Genomic DNA, 13805 nt, shown 5'->3' with positions numbered 1-13805 from the left:
ATCTTCTACATTCATTGTGTCTAGCATTGGATCAAAATTCAACATCTTGGAGATTTGGCCTCGGTAAGTGCTGTTCTTCATGATTTCCGTCAAAGGAATGGACACTTTCAACTTTGAAATTTCATTCTCAAAACTGAAAACTGAAACCTTCTCACCTTCTTTGGCCGGAACTTCTATTTTTTAAACTTTATCTCTCGATGTACTTGATGGCTGATCTATCTCGCTTGCTGATGATGATTGACCTGCTGGAGGATCGCTTATCTCTTTCCCTTTTTTCTGTGGGGCAGCTGAACCATTCTTTGCTGAAGTATCTGTCCTCTTCTGGATGGGATTTATGGGAACAACTCGGTTTCTTAATTGTCTCTACTGAGCGGATAAAGCATTCAAGTACCCTCTTTGATACTCTTCCGATTCTTCTTCAAGCGCTGCATCATTTGACAAGATATAATGCTCATCCTGAGGGACGATGGAGTTTCTCACCAACTCTTCTTCTTCTGTAATATAAGTGGGCAGATCATCAAGAGTGAAGAAGTGATTTTCCTCTCCCACCGTATCACCTTCATCCTCGGATTCTTGGCTCACAAAATTTTGCTGAAGTGGAGGTTTAATTTGCTGCTGAACTGCTGCCTCTTGTGCTCTTGTTTCACGCTGTTTGATTCTATATTGCGGCTGCTGCGGACCTCGAAAATTTGGATTGAAAATCTGAGGCTCCGGCTTGTCAAGATGAACATGTTCAAGTGCTCTTTCAATCTTTTCAACCTTACGGAGGAGCTGATCTGATGTAGAAGCTTCCTCTTTGATTGTGACTCGTTTTTCCGCCTTCATCCTTGATCTCTTATCATTCAAGTTTTCCTCAACACTGACAGCAATTTTCTGCATATCCTCCAAGGTAGGAGGATCTCTATCTCTCAATGAATAAGCCATCTCCGGATCAAAGCCATCCCGGAATGTGAGAAGTGCTGATTTTCTAGATGGCCTTAAATCATCTGGAATAGCATTGTAAACTGTGTTAAATCTGATAATGTAATCTTGAACAGACTCACCATGATTGCGCTTGAGATTGTTGTACTCAACATTGATCTAAAGTGGATCCTTTCTGATTTCCCATTGATCTAGAAACTGCCTCTGAAGTGCTTCCAAGGTGGGTATGCTTCTAGCTGTCAAACCTCTGAACCATTTTCTTACTTCTCCATCAAATGTTTGTACAAACAAACGCATAGTCACATCCTCTTCATCTATCTCATGTAGATCAAAGAAAGTCGTCATTTTGTCGATATGTTGCTGAGCAGAGACACTTTGAGGAGTGCCATCAAACATAGGGATTTTACTCTGGTAGTCGGCTAGCATATCATGCAGATTTTGGGAAAGAGCAAGGGGAGCAAATCGGGCAGCCATTGCTTTGGGTAAATTGGTTCTAGGAGTAGCAGGTGGAGTAGGTGTAGCTGTAGTATGAGGAGTATGAGGAGGAGAAGTGGTATGGGATGTAGAGGGCGAACCAACTGTAGATTCTGGATAAGTGATTACAGGAGAAACAGAAATAAAAGGAGGATTGGTCTGCTCATGCGCTGTAATAGTTGATCCAATATGAACAGATATAGTTTCAAGGAACTCAGCAAGATTGGTAGCGTGAATATCTGACTGAAGAGTTCTTAGGATGAAATTGTCAACCAATTTATTGTGTCTCTCAATTTCAAGGGCAGCAGCAAAATCAGGGTTGGGAACTAGAGAATCAAGTACACTTTCAGATTTGGTTTTAAACAAGGACAACTCAAAACTCTCGTCAAAATCAATGTCTTCAAGATACTCAAAAATAGCTGGACATGAATGGGATTTGAATATATGACCAGAATTGGAAGACAGTTTGGATATCAAGGAACAAATAACCAATCAGCCTGTGAAAACTCTTAACTAATCATCCAAAAGTTCAGAGTTTGCAAATATACTAGGGTGAAATGCAAATGAAGTGTTACATTCACAAGCTCACGGAGGTCGACTGAAGCAGTGTTTATCTACTTGCGCTTATGCAAAGAAAAAGCGTTTCGAAGGCTACCTGGCATATCTTCAGACTCTGTCTAAGCCTTATGAAATAAACACATCAATCAAAAAACAATTTGTTCTCCCCAGTATGGTCGCCAGTATGTTAGCGCTTGAAATTTCACCTCAGGCTGAAAAAGGTAAACTCCAAGGCAACATCAAACCACTTAGCCTCGTAGCTAGCTCTACGGGGCAGGAGAGGGCTCTCTCCGGTCTATCTCAGCAAAGATCTTCAACGGGCAGAGATAACCAATAAAGAACACTAATTTTAGGCTAGTAAACTGATAAAAAGGTTTGATTTGGGATTTTTAGGGTTTTGGTGGAAAATTGGGGAAAGGCAATTTTGGGTGCGGGGATTGGACACAGTTTTCGCAGGGGGTTCTTTGGGGTAAGGTAGGAGACTGTATTGATGCCTTTGAAAGATTTGGATGGATGAGAATGACTGGTGAGGAGCTAAGGAGAGCAAGAAATCACCTTGAATTCTCCTTAAACAGCTGAAAACATTGATATTAAGCAAACTTAAAGGCAGAGCATATCAACCATGAATTCTACCTTAACACTTCATTTGCCTAATTTGCAGAAGAAAAATTAAGAAGATGATTCACATAACAAACTTACAAGTAAAAAGAGAAACACACCATCAATACATGTAACCATAGGAATCCCAAAAAGGACTGCAAAACCCTGGTCTTCCTTTGCCAAAAATTGCAGAGATACAATGAGTAATACAATAGAAGCTTTCTCCCTCAAGAGTCCAACCATGAAAATGACCAAGAAAGTACATAATATAGGAAATCTAACATCTTTCATTGCCTCTAGGGGTCGAACTCACTATCCTAGGAGCTGTTTCAACCAATTCCAAACTGAGCACTAAAATCTAGGTAGTCAAAACAACTTGCCTCTATAAGCTAGGAAACCAATTCATTCATTAAATTTTTTCCTATTTCATGAATGAATCTTCTAGAAGAGATAAATAAGTGTCAAAGTATCATAAAATTACATCATTTACATCAAGGAGGATCAAAACCCACTCCAAAAAGTCAAACCTAGTCAAAACTACGTTTTGCTGAGCTGTAGGTGCATTTCTGGAAAAATAGCCTGATGCGTAGCGCCCTGATTCTCAACGCGTAGCGCGCCTTTGGGCCTACTTTTGAGGCACTTCGCGGAGTCCAAATGAGGCAAAAGTGGGGTTGTTGGAAAGGTCTGGATGTCTACTTTCCAACCCAAGTGGAATTTATGAATTTGGTGACCATTTTCCCCTCCAAAATTGCAACCCCCCAAGACTCCTTCCTGTGTGTCAAAAAAGTGGCAGAAAGTCATTTTTTGCTTGTTTTTTGACCTTTTGGAGCCTCAAAACTTGATGGAATCTCTTGGCAATTGCTGAGCAAGTGTATTTTTGCATGAAAAATCCAAAAATGTTGAGTTTTCATGAAAAGGAGTTGCCCATCTTCAGGGTAGCGCGCGGCGCGCTACGCGTTGGGGAAGAAAGCCTGTTTTTTGCCCAAAAAATTCACAAATGACCAAAAATGCTCAATTTTTTTTTGAAATTTGTGCAGAAGGTAAGTCATTTAGCACCATGCTCCTTCAAGGAAGCCTCAGCCAAGATGTGGAGGGGATCAGGCCTTTTTCTTCGTTTTAGTGCCTTGGCCAACCGTCCTTTGAGCACCTTCATTTTTGCTTTACATACGTGCATTCGAGCCCAATAATGGTTTTTCATGTTCCGGAGCATGTCCTTATCTTTGTTAGCCTTGGCCAGAAACCTCTCCAAATGAGCATTGACCCGGAGAAGCATAGCCTCTCGCTCAATGGGTACCAAATCACCGGGTCTCTTACGAGCCAAGTTGCGGTCTTCATGGATCCTCCGCAACTCATCGAGAGTGTGCTCATCCTCTAATTGCTTGTTGCGCTACTCTAAATATGTGATTGTCCATTGTGCCATCTCTAATTTTTCTTGCAACAAGCGATTTTCATCCTCCCGTTGCTGAATGATCTCCTTAAGCTCCGAGCTAGGAAAAAGGGTGTCAAGATCAATGATGTCAATATCTGGATCACTTGACAATCCCTCCTCAATCATGGGCTGCTTGCCCCTCTCTGATACCTGTGCTGCTGTCGGAAACAAGGTCCCTTCCACCTGGTGTGGAGATAACACTCGCGGTTCTGATGAAGAAAGCAAGACCCCTTCCACCTGATGTGGAGAAAATACTCGCCGAGCTGATGCAAATAAGGCCCTGTGGCCTCTCTGATATGTGACCAATGGAGGGGAGCTGACATGTCTGGGCTCAGGGATGTTATACTGCTGTGAAGGTCCTCCCTCTTCATGAACAACCTCAGGGGGTGGTGGCGCTGTGAAGAAATCTCGAGAGATGAAATCCTAGCCAACTGATGCATGACCACAATCTTGATCAAAGAATAATGGTAGATGCTCCTGTGTTGCTGTGCGGGGCTCTTTCTCTGCACCAAGGGCACCATCCTCTCAATATTCTGGCACATGAAAAATGGTATGTTCATCATCTGTACCCGTGTGAAATGCATCAACAAGCGGATATGGTACGAATACAAACGTGAAAATCTGCCCTCACAGGTGAAATAGCGAATGATGAGCCTCATCAAGGGTGCATACTCATCCCTCAAGAATCTGAAAGGAAATACACCAGTTAGGTGCCTCATATATACAGGTTTAATGTAGGGCTCATACTGGAATCTTTTCAACAGCTGGTGCTTGTTCCACTCTTCTCCATCAATGGGTATCCCTGTTGCTTGAGCAACAACCTCAGGTGACAATGTAAAATCCACCCCTGCAAGATTCACATGCCCGTTGTGCAAATGCAAAACAAACAAGTGGACCAATTCCCTGTGGTGCTGAATTTGGGAAATTCTCTCGCAGTATTCATAGCATGATTGATGACGGAAACATGTGACTGCAAGTGGACAAGCTTGCAAACAGGCCAAAGAGGTGGGCTCCTCTCTCGCATGATGACCACCCTTACCACCCCTGTGAGGCCTCCTTGGCACCTCAACCTCTGGTGTTGACTCACGGTGATCACTTTGCTCATAATCTGTTTTGGTTTCTGACATGGTTTCAAGAGCAAAATGGATGAAATGCATTGCTGCTTCTGCTCAAATGACCTGTTGTTTTGACTGTTTGAATGCTGCTCCAAGGGGACAAAAAACACAAGGGAGATGTTAGGGAGGGGGACTTTTGAGGGGATTTAGGGAATATATATATATATATATAAGGGAATTTAGGGAAAGAATTGTGACATATACATCATCACATAATCATAATTTGCAGGGGTTTGATAGGAGGTAGGGTTTAGGGAGATTTTATTGAATTTTAGGGATAGGTAGGGTTTTAGGGCTTTTGATTTTTTTTTTTTTGTTAGGGAGATTAGGTGAAAATGACAAGGGAGGGGATAATGGGAATGTGGGGAAATGAGGGAGTGAAAAAGGATGACCTTGGGCAGCAAATGTAAAACCCTAGCTCACATGCATTTGAATTTTTTAAACATAATACATATGAATTTTCTATTTCAACTTGATGGCATTTGACACATTTTCACACTCATGTTATCTTTACACAACAAGAACTTCAATGATTTGAGGCCTACCTGAAGAAATTGAGGAGGAAGAAGTCGATTTGTGGCTCACTGGCAAATTTCTGAAGGTGGAAACCCAACGCGTAGCGCGCGGGCTCTGGAGCGGAGCGCGCACCCAACGCGTAGCGCGTGGGCTCTGGAGCGGAGCGCGCACCCAACGCGTAGCGTGCGGGCTCTGGAGTGGAGCGGGCACCCAACGCGTAGCGCCCGACCAATTTTTGCAATGCAGAGACTGCCCTGACGCGTAGCGCGCGCCCAACGCGTATCGCGCAGGTGCAGTCACCAAATTCGCCCAGTTTCACACTAAATCGCCTTTCACACTTGCTCTTGGAGTCTTGGAGACAAAAGAATTACAAAATGAGGAGAGAGGGGCTTTTATAAGCTTGATTTAAATTTATTTCCCCTCAAACCCACTTTATAATGTTTATGCAATGACACTTTTTAAAACTAATTGCTGCTGACTTGTGGTTTCCTTTTGTTATGAAATTGGTTGAAATGATGCTTTTTCTTGTAAATTTTTGCAGGGATAGCTTCTGAGGAGTCTTGGCAAAGGAGACCAAGGCTGCATGCCAACTTTTGGAGAGTTTGAATTTTTTACAAAAAATGAGAAAATGACCTTGCCTTCAAAAACAGGGTTTTCGAACTCAAGGTAAAAATTAGCTATACAATATGAAATCATTTGAAGTGATGCTTTGCTGGACATCCCTCTGGCCTGCTGGGCATTTATTGACCTTAAAAGACATGAGCTCAAAAGACAAAATTGGACTAAACCCTAAACCTAGGACCTTGACTTCAAGACAAGACCAATGACCCTGTAAAGAATTTTATTGACTGAAACAAACTGGATCCAGCAGTGCCAAGAGGGGAATAAAGACACAAGCTCCTCCATCAGGGTTATGGCATGCCTAATGGAATGCAATAAGATGACCCTAATGAGACACCTACTTATGCAAATGCAAAGAGCTTTGATCGCTGATGGAGGGCTACTAGACCGACTCTAACACAACCTTTGCCTATTCTCCCCTTGCTATTCTATGGATGCCCTTGTGGGTGTTTCTTCCTGCCTGTCCCTTTTCTTGGCTCTTTCCTCATTGAGAGGAGTTTGTAACACAGGGATTTCAGGTGCCCTTGTTTGTGTTGAAGGGGCTTGCCCTTGACTTTGCTCTTTTGCTGTATCTGGCCAGTCTGCCATTGTATTTTGCTACTCTGAATGCTACACTTCCTTGCCTTTGGATGTCCCTGCAGATGGAGTAGTCTCTTGGGTAGGTTGTTGTGAAGTTGTGCTAGATGATGTGCCCACTCCAAGGTTTTGAGGCAATGTGAAAGGCACCTGTCCAAAAGAGTCCAAGTCAAGTATTTTTTCAAGCTCTTTCATTTCCTTTTCTAATTTCTCCTCATCAGTAAGCTCTTCAACTAGTGTGCCTTCTACCCATTCCTGTTGATTAGCATATTGTTCAATCTCAGGGATTTTATGGTGCACATATCCTGTAAGCTTGTTTTTGACTCTTCTAAAACTTATGAAGTGTTGAGGGTCATATGGTGACCAATGAAAACTTTGTTTTAGCTTAAGTTTCTCTTTCATAATGTTTGCACATTGTGAGCTTGCTTTGCACAAATATGACAGTAGTGGCATTTTGACTGGCCACTTTCTTGGTCTTTCTTTGGTGTTCATTTTCTTTATATTTTGTTGACCAATTCATTCTTCTTGCCCTTTGATTTTTCTTTTAGGGCATACCCTCTTTACATTTTTTTATTTTCTTTATTTGTTTACAAGATATGGAACCTTTGTAGCATGGAAAGGATGATCATATTTGGCACTTCCATAGTCAATCATGAGAAATGAAACCTATTGGTATAGGAACCTAACAGTGGCTCCACTTGGGGATGGCTTTTCCAGGTGAAAAGCCAAGAACAGTAGGTCAGATGGCCTTCCTTTCAACTCTTGCTATACTCTGAGACTTCCTTCTGCTGTAGACACACAACTGAATCTTTGTAAAATGTATACACTTCTCATGAGCTAAAGTGAATAGAATAACAACTTTGTTTTTCTAGTTGGTCTAAATTTTCAGTCATCTTCATGGCTCCCAAGCTTTATTTTTGATTTCTTCTGATAAGCTCAAATATGTACAAAAGGTGGCACAATTGTTTGCCTTTTTCCTTCAGAACTTGCTGCATCTTATCCCTTATCTAATTGCTGTAATGAACTGCTAAAATAGACACTATTTATGTAAAATATACAATCCTGTTATGTTGATCAAAGAGGATAAAAATAATTCTTAAGAATTCGCCCATTGACTGGGCCTTCCTCAGCTTCTGTGCCAGTCAAACTCTTCAAAAAATAGGTGTTGTTTCCTTGTACAACCTGAATGACATAAGGTCCTTTCCAAAGGAAATCAAATTTGCCATGCTTTCCTTTGTCTTCCCTTCTAGAATCCCACTTCAGAACTTTGTCTCCTATGAAGAAATCTTCAGCTTTTGTTCTTTTGTCAAAAATATTCTTAAGTCTATCTTATAGGACCTGAGTTCTCTAATATACTTCCTCTCTAGTTTGTTGCAAGTGAATAGTTTGATTGATTCTCCTTTGAATGTTATTGGGTTCTGCTTGTAACTCTTGCAACAATTTGATTATAGGGATTCCCAAGGATGAGGGGAACACAACCTCCATGCCATAAACCAATTCATATGATCTGGTTCCAATAGATCTTTTGGCGGTCAATCTGTCTACCCATAGTGCATTTACCAGTTTTTTATGCCAATTCTTTTTATTCTCCTCCAAGACTTTTTTGATGATGTTGATCAGGCTTTTGTTGGAGGATTCGGCTAGGCCATTACCTTGAGGGTAATAGGTTGTGGAGTGGCCCAAGGTAATGTGGTACTTATGACAAAAATTGATCATTCTTTTGGATTTAAAGGCAACAACATTGTCTGTAATAATTTTCTCCGGACAGCCAAATCTAGACAAAATATTGGTTTCTAAGAATTGCATGATGATTGAGTCATTGGCTTGCCTACAAGGGATGGCTTCTATCCATTTGGTAAAGTAGTCTGTGGCAGTCAAAATCCACTTGTGTTGGCCAGAAGAGGAAGGGTGAATTTCTCCAATGAAATCTAAACCCCATTGTTGAAATGGTCTTTCGGTGGAAATGGGTTTTAGAGGTAAAGGTAACAGCTTTCTCTTGCATTCAAAGAATTGGCATTTGTGGCAAGAAACTACAAATTTTTTCACATTAGCAAACAGGGAGGGCCAATAAAAACTAGCTCTTAGAATTTTATCAGTTGTTGACTTCCAATACAAGTGTCCTCCGCAGTCCGCTGCATGAAATTCCTTGAGTGTTTTGTCAGTTTCATCCTGAATTAGGCAATTAAGCAAAATACCTTCATGGTTTTTCCAAAATAAAACATTTTCTATAATACAAAACTTTGAAGCTTTAATTTTCAAGAATCTCTTTTTAGTTCTAGATAACACCGAAGGAGCTTGCAGGTTTAACATACAAAACATATGTCAGTGTACCAAGGTGATTGTAAAAAGGCTTGATTGATATGTGGAGTCGCCATCTCCTATTCGTTATCCAGTTCATTTATGTCAAGGGCTTGAAAATTGGTTTCAGTCATTAATTTAGCTAACCCTTGTCCTTTTATGAGTTTTGTAGGCTTGATTTCAATGTCATACTCTAAAATGTTGGCTATCCATTTGCCCCTTTTACCTTCAATTCCTTCTTGAGTTAGAATGTCCTTGACCACAACATTTGGAACATAGGCTATCACATGGGAGTACAAGATATAAACTCTAAAATCCTTGATTGCCTTAACAAGGGCATAAGCTTGTTTCTCCATAATTTGATATTTGAGTGGAGCATCTCTAAGTGCTTTGCTAAAGAAAGCAATGGGCTTCTCACATCCTTGGTCATCCTTTTGTAGTAGGATAGCAACAATAGTATGTTGAGATGCAAAGGAAAAAATTATGAAATCTCTATCAAATTTGGGGCTTGTGAGAACATGTGTTTTAGTCAAAGCTATCTTGATTTCCTCAAAGGCTTGTTTAGCTTCTGTGGTCCATTTGACTTTAGAATCTTTCTTCAGCATATTATTCAACAGTCTTATTAGCTCGGCCAAATTGGAATGAATCTTCTTAGGAAATTGATCTTTCCTAAAAAAGCTTGTAGTTCTTTGACGTTTCTTGGGTGAGGCACTTGGAGAATAGATTGTATCCTTTCTGGGTCAATTCTTATGCCATCTTTTGAAATTATGTGACCTAGGAGTTTGCGTTCTTCTAGGCCAAACAATGATTTCTTTGGGTTCAAGGATATGCCATATTTTCTGCAAATTAGGAACACTTGTCTCAAATGTTCTAAATGTTCTTGTTCTGATTTTGAAAAAGCAGTGAGGTCATCAAGGTATATGACTAAGAAATCATGGATCTCTTTTGCAAAGGCTATGTCCATTGCTCGTTGAAATGTGGCCCCTGCATTTTTGAGTCTGAAAGGTATCTTTACATATTTAAAGGTTCCCCAAGGTGTTGTAAAGGCATTTTTGTCTTGATCATTCGGGTGGACTAAAATCTGATTAAATCCTGAGAAGCCATCTAATAGTGATATCCTAGAAGCTCCTACTACCCTTTGTAGGATGTGATCCATTTTTGGTAAGGGGTAGTGGTCTTTGAGAGAGACTTTATTCAAATTTCTTAGGTCAACACATAGCCTTATCTCTCATGTTTTCTTCCTAGTGGGTACTAGGTTTGAAATCCATTCGGAGAACTTGATTGGAGCAATTATTCCGGCTTCATACATTTGCTTGACTTCCTTTTCAATCAGGGGAAGGAGGACAAGATTCACCCTTCTAAGCTTTTGTTTAAAAGGTTTCTAATTTTCTTTCAAGGGTATTGTATGTTGGATGACCGAAGTATCATAGGACTTGAGGTCCTCATAGCTCCATGCAAAGACGTCTTGGAACTCTTTAAACAACTCAATGTATTTCAGCTTTTGATCAGGAGGCAATGTTTTGGCCAGTTTTATCATTTTGGGATTTTCTGTGGTTCCTATGTTTCAGTCCTCAATTTCTGCATTTAGTGGTTGCATTTTTGGCTTTCTTGGAATGTCATTTGAATCAAATATATCGTCCAAAGGAGTTAGGCCTATGGGCAGAAAATTATACTTCAAGTCAATTACTTCAGATTCTCCCTCAGCCATTTCATCAAGGTCTATTTTCTTCAGCTCTTGTAGATTTTTGTCATCAAAAGTTGTTGGATGCAAAATCAAATTTTTTGTTTCAGCTGATATACTTTGCTCAATTTTGTCTATTTGTTGTTGATCATCAATGGTGCTTGTGTCTATGTTTTTACTTGAGAATTCCTCTTTCAAAGTCAGGAAATTATTTATTTGTGTATCATTTTCAAATACTTGCCAATTTTTAATATTATCTGGGACAACAGGTCTGTGTTTAATTTCAGCAGTGAAGTGGTGGTTACGCTCAAATGGAAGCTTGCAAGTGCTGGCAAAATTTGCCAAACTATGTGCATGTAAATTGTGCTTTCTTGGAATTTTGGTGAGCCGAGATTCTAAGAAGGTGTTCAATATTTCAATGGCTGCACCTCTGTAAGCTCTTAGCCTAAGATTAGTTGTAAAAAAATTTCCCTTTATCTGTTGGATAATCAAATATGAGTCCCCTAGAATTGAAATCTTGGTTGCCCCTAGACTTCTAATCAATTTGAGTCCTAGAAAAAGGGCTTCATATTCGGCCATGTTGTTTGTACATCTGAAATTTAGCCTATATGCATGACATTGAGCATGGTGATTTTGCATGTTGTGTATTCCAATCCCTGCCCCTGCTCCTAATTTTTTCACTGCCCATCAAACTCTCAGTACCATAAGATTTCTTGATTGTGACTAGCCTTAGGAGTTTTGGAAAATTGCTCAGTGGGCAGATTTGGATTTTGTAGCTCATATGCTATGTCTTGTTCATTTGTTGCATCAATCACATCAACAATTTTTTGATCTTGAGCACTAGATTGTTCATTTATGCTTTTTGTTTGTGCTGTTTCTAGGAGTTTGACATCAGTTTTGGGACATATCTCAACATTGTACAGGATGAATGAATCCATATGGGAATGCATAGAATAGATGGGGAAGTTTTGGGGTTTCTCTTGACTGCTAACCACGTACTTCATTAATGTTTTCCGATACAATCTCTTTGGCTTGCCAAAGATTGAAATGGTGGCATAGGACATGTCTAGCTACAAAGATCCTTGGAGTTTTTCACCCCAAGATCTAGACAAAAACATTCCATATTTTGGTGGGATATTAGCTACCACCACATCCATCAAGATTGTTTTGGCTGGATATTGGACTAAAGACACACAAAGGTCTTTAATTAGGCCTAGACACCTGACCTGGCTGGAATCAAATGAGAACAAGTCTTTGTATGGCCTTGTGATATCAGGTCTAGCTTTTCCAACACAGATTTAGGCATTAGGTTATGGGAAGCTCCCGAATCAAACATTGCGTTATGCGGCAATTTGTCATGAATGTTCAAGCTCACATAGAGTGGAGGAACTCCTCCGTCTATTGTTTTACCATTAACTTCAGGACTAAAAATCAATTCTAGTTGGTCATATAAAACATTGACTGCATCTCTATTCTCTGATATTTGAAGTGACCTATTGATTTGTTCCCTATAAACCTCATGTTTAGCCAATTCAGACAGAGGAATGGCTATTTTCAGTTTGCCTATTTCTGTTTCTAGGTTAAAAGGTTTTCCACTTGAATTATTGTGTTGTGGACAACAAGCTTTTCATTTTCTGTTGTATTTTCAGTAACCTTCTCTTCATCATGAGTGCTGTTTTGAGCTAAATCTGTTTTAAAATTATTTTCAGGAAGGTAGTTTAGATTTTCTTTCGAGGGAAGGGATGTGGATGGCTGATTTTTTGAGGGTTGTACATCTGATATGTCCTCAACCGTGGGTTACTTTGGGTTGGGGTTTGTTTTAGCAGGGTGTTCTGTCAGGGCAGCTTTATCCTTTGTTTTCTTTGGCTGCTTGGTATCTTTTAGCTTGGTAGGTTCAGGCGCATCTATGGTTCTGCTTCTTAATTTGTATTGTTTATGGACCTCATAGACCGCTGCATCATAACCTTCTTTGAAATCAAATGTTTCTCTGGACTTGGTTTGAAATTGATTGAAATTATGGGCCTCTTGGTCATCTTGTGTTAGAAAGATTTGTTGCTCACTGTTTAAACCCATTAGGTTGATTTCAGTATCCTCTGTTGGCTCACTAGAGGTTGAGGCTTCGATATAGTTCTCTTGATGGAGGTCTGATATTCTGATCAGGGCCAGCCTTCCCGATGTTAGGATTTTGGTTCTTTCTAAAGTTCAGATTCCTAGTGGTGTTACTTGGTTGACCCTCCCAAGAAGATTTTCTTTCAATGGTTTCCACTCTGTCACCCAGTCTATCCATGCATTTGATGATTGCATCCAGTTTTTGTTCAAATTCTGAAGGCTCCTCTTTGAAAGTTGTCCTTCTTTCAGCTCTAGCTCGAGCTCTTTTAGAGATTAGATTTGCTTCTACACTAACAGCTATGCTCTGCATGTCTTCCAAGCTGGCAGGAGCTCTTTCCCTGATTCGAATGGAAAATGGCATCAACCCATGGTACTCATCCACCCATATTATTCATCGACCCATGGAATTTACCCATGGTATTGTAAATGGAATCCGCCCGTGGTATTGTAAAATCCACCCATGGTATTCATTTACCCATGGAATTTACCCATGGTATTGTAAATGGCATCTGCCCGTGGTATTGTAAAATCCACCCATGGTATTCATTCACCCATGGAATTGACCCGTGGTATGTAACTGAAAAATACTATAAGTAACAAGTCACTTTTTGTAAAAGGACAGATGGTCCACCACAATGTAGCCTTTACAGTTATTATCGGTTTTAATAAAAGAGTTTCTTTGTGGTTTTGTTTATTGGGAATTCTCCTATTTTTCTTCTGGCAATGCAAGTTTTCAGATCTTGGGGGTCTCTCCTCCCAAGATCCATTTCAATCTTTTAGATCTTGGGGGCCTCCTCCCAAGATCCAGATCAGTGGTATCAGAGCAGGTTATGATTCCATGGGAACGAGGGTTTGATGCATGTTTCAGTTTCAAATTTTGCAGAAATATTCAACAAACTTCAGGCAT

This window comes from Pinus tabuliformis, chromosome 2_1 (assembly GCF_031772625.1).
Source record: "Pinus tabuliformis cultivar Carrire ecotype Pingquan chromosome 2_1, CPIR1, whole genome shotgun sequence".
NCBI lineage: Eukaryota > Viridiplantae > Streptophyta > Pinopsida > Pinales > Pinaceae > Pinus > Pinus tabuliformis.
The sequence above is the reverse complement of the archived record's forward strand: the minus strand, read 5'-3'. Positions refer to the sequence as shown.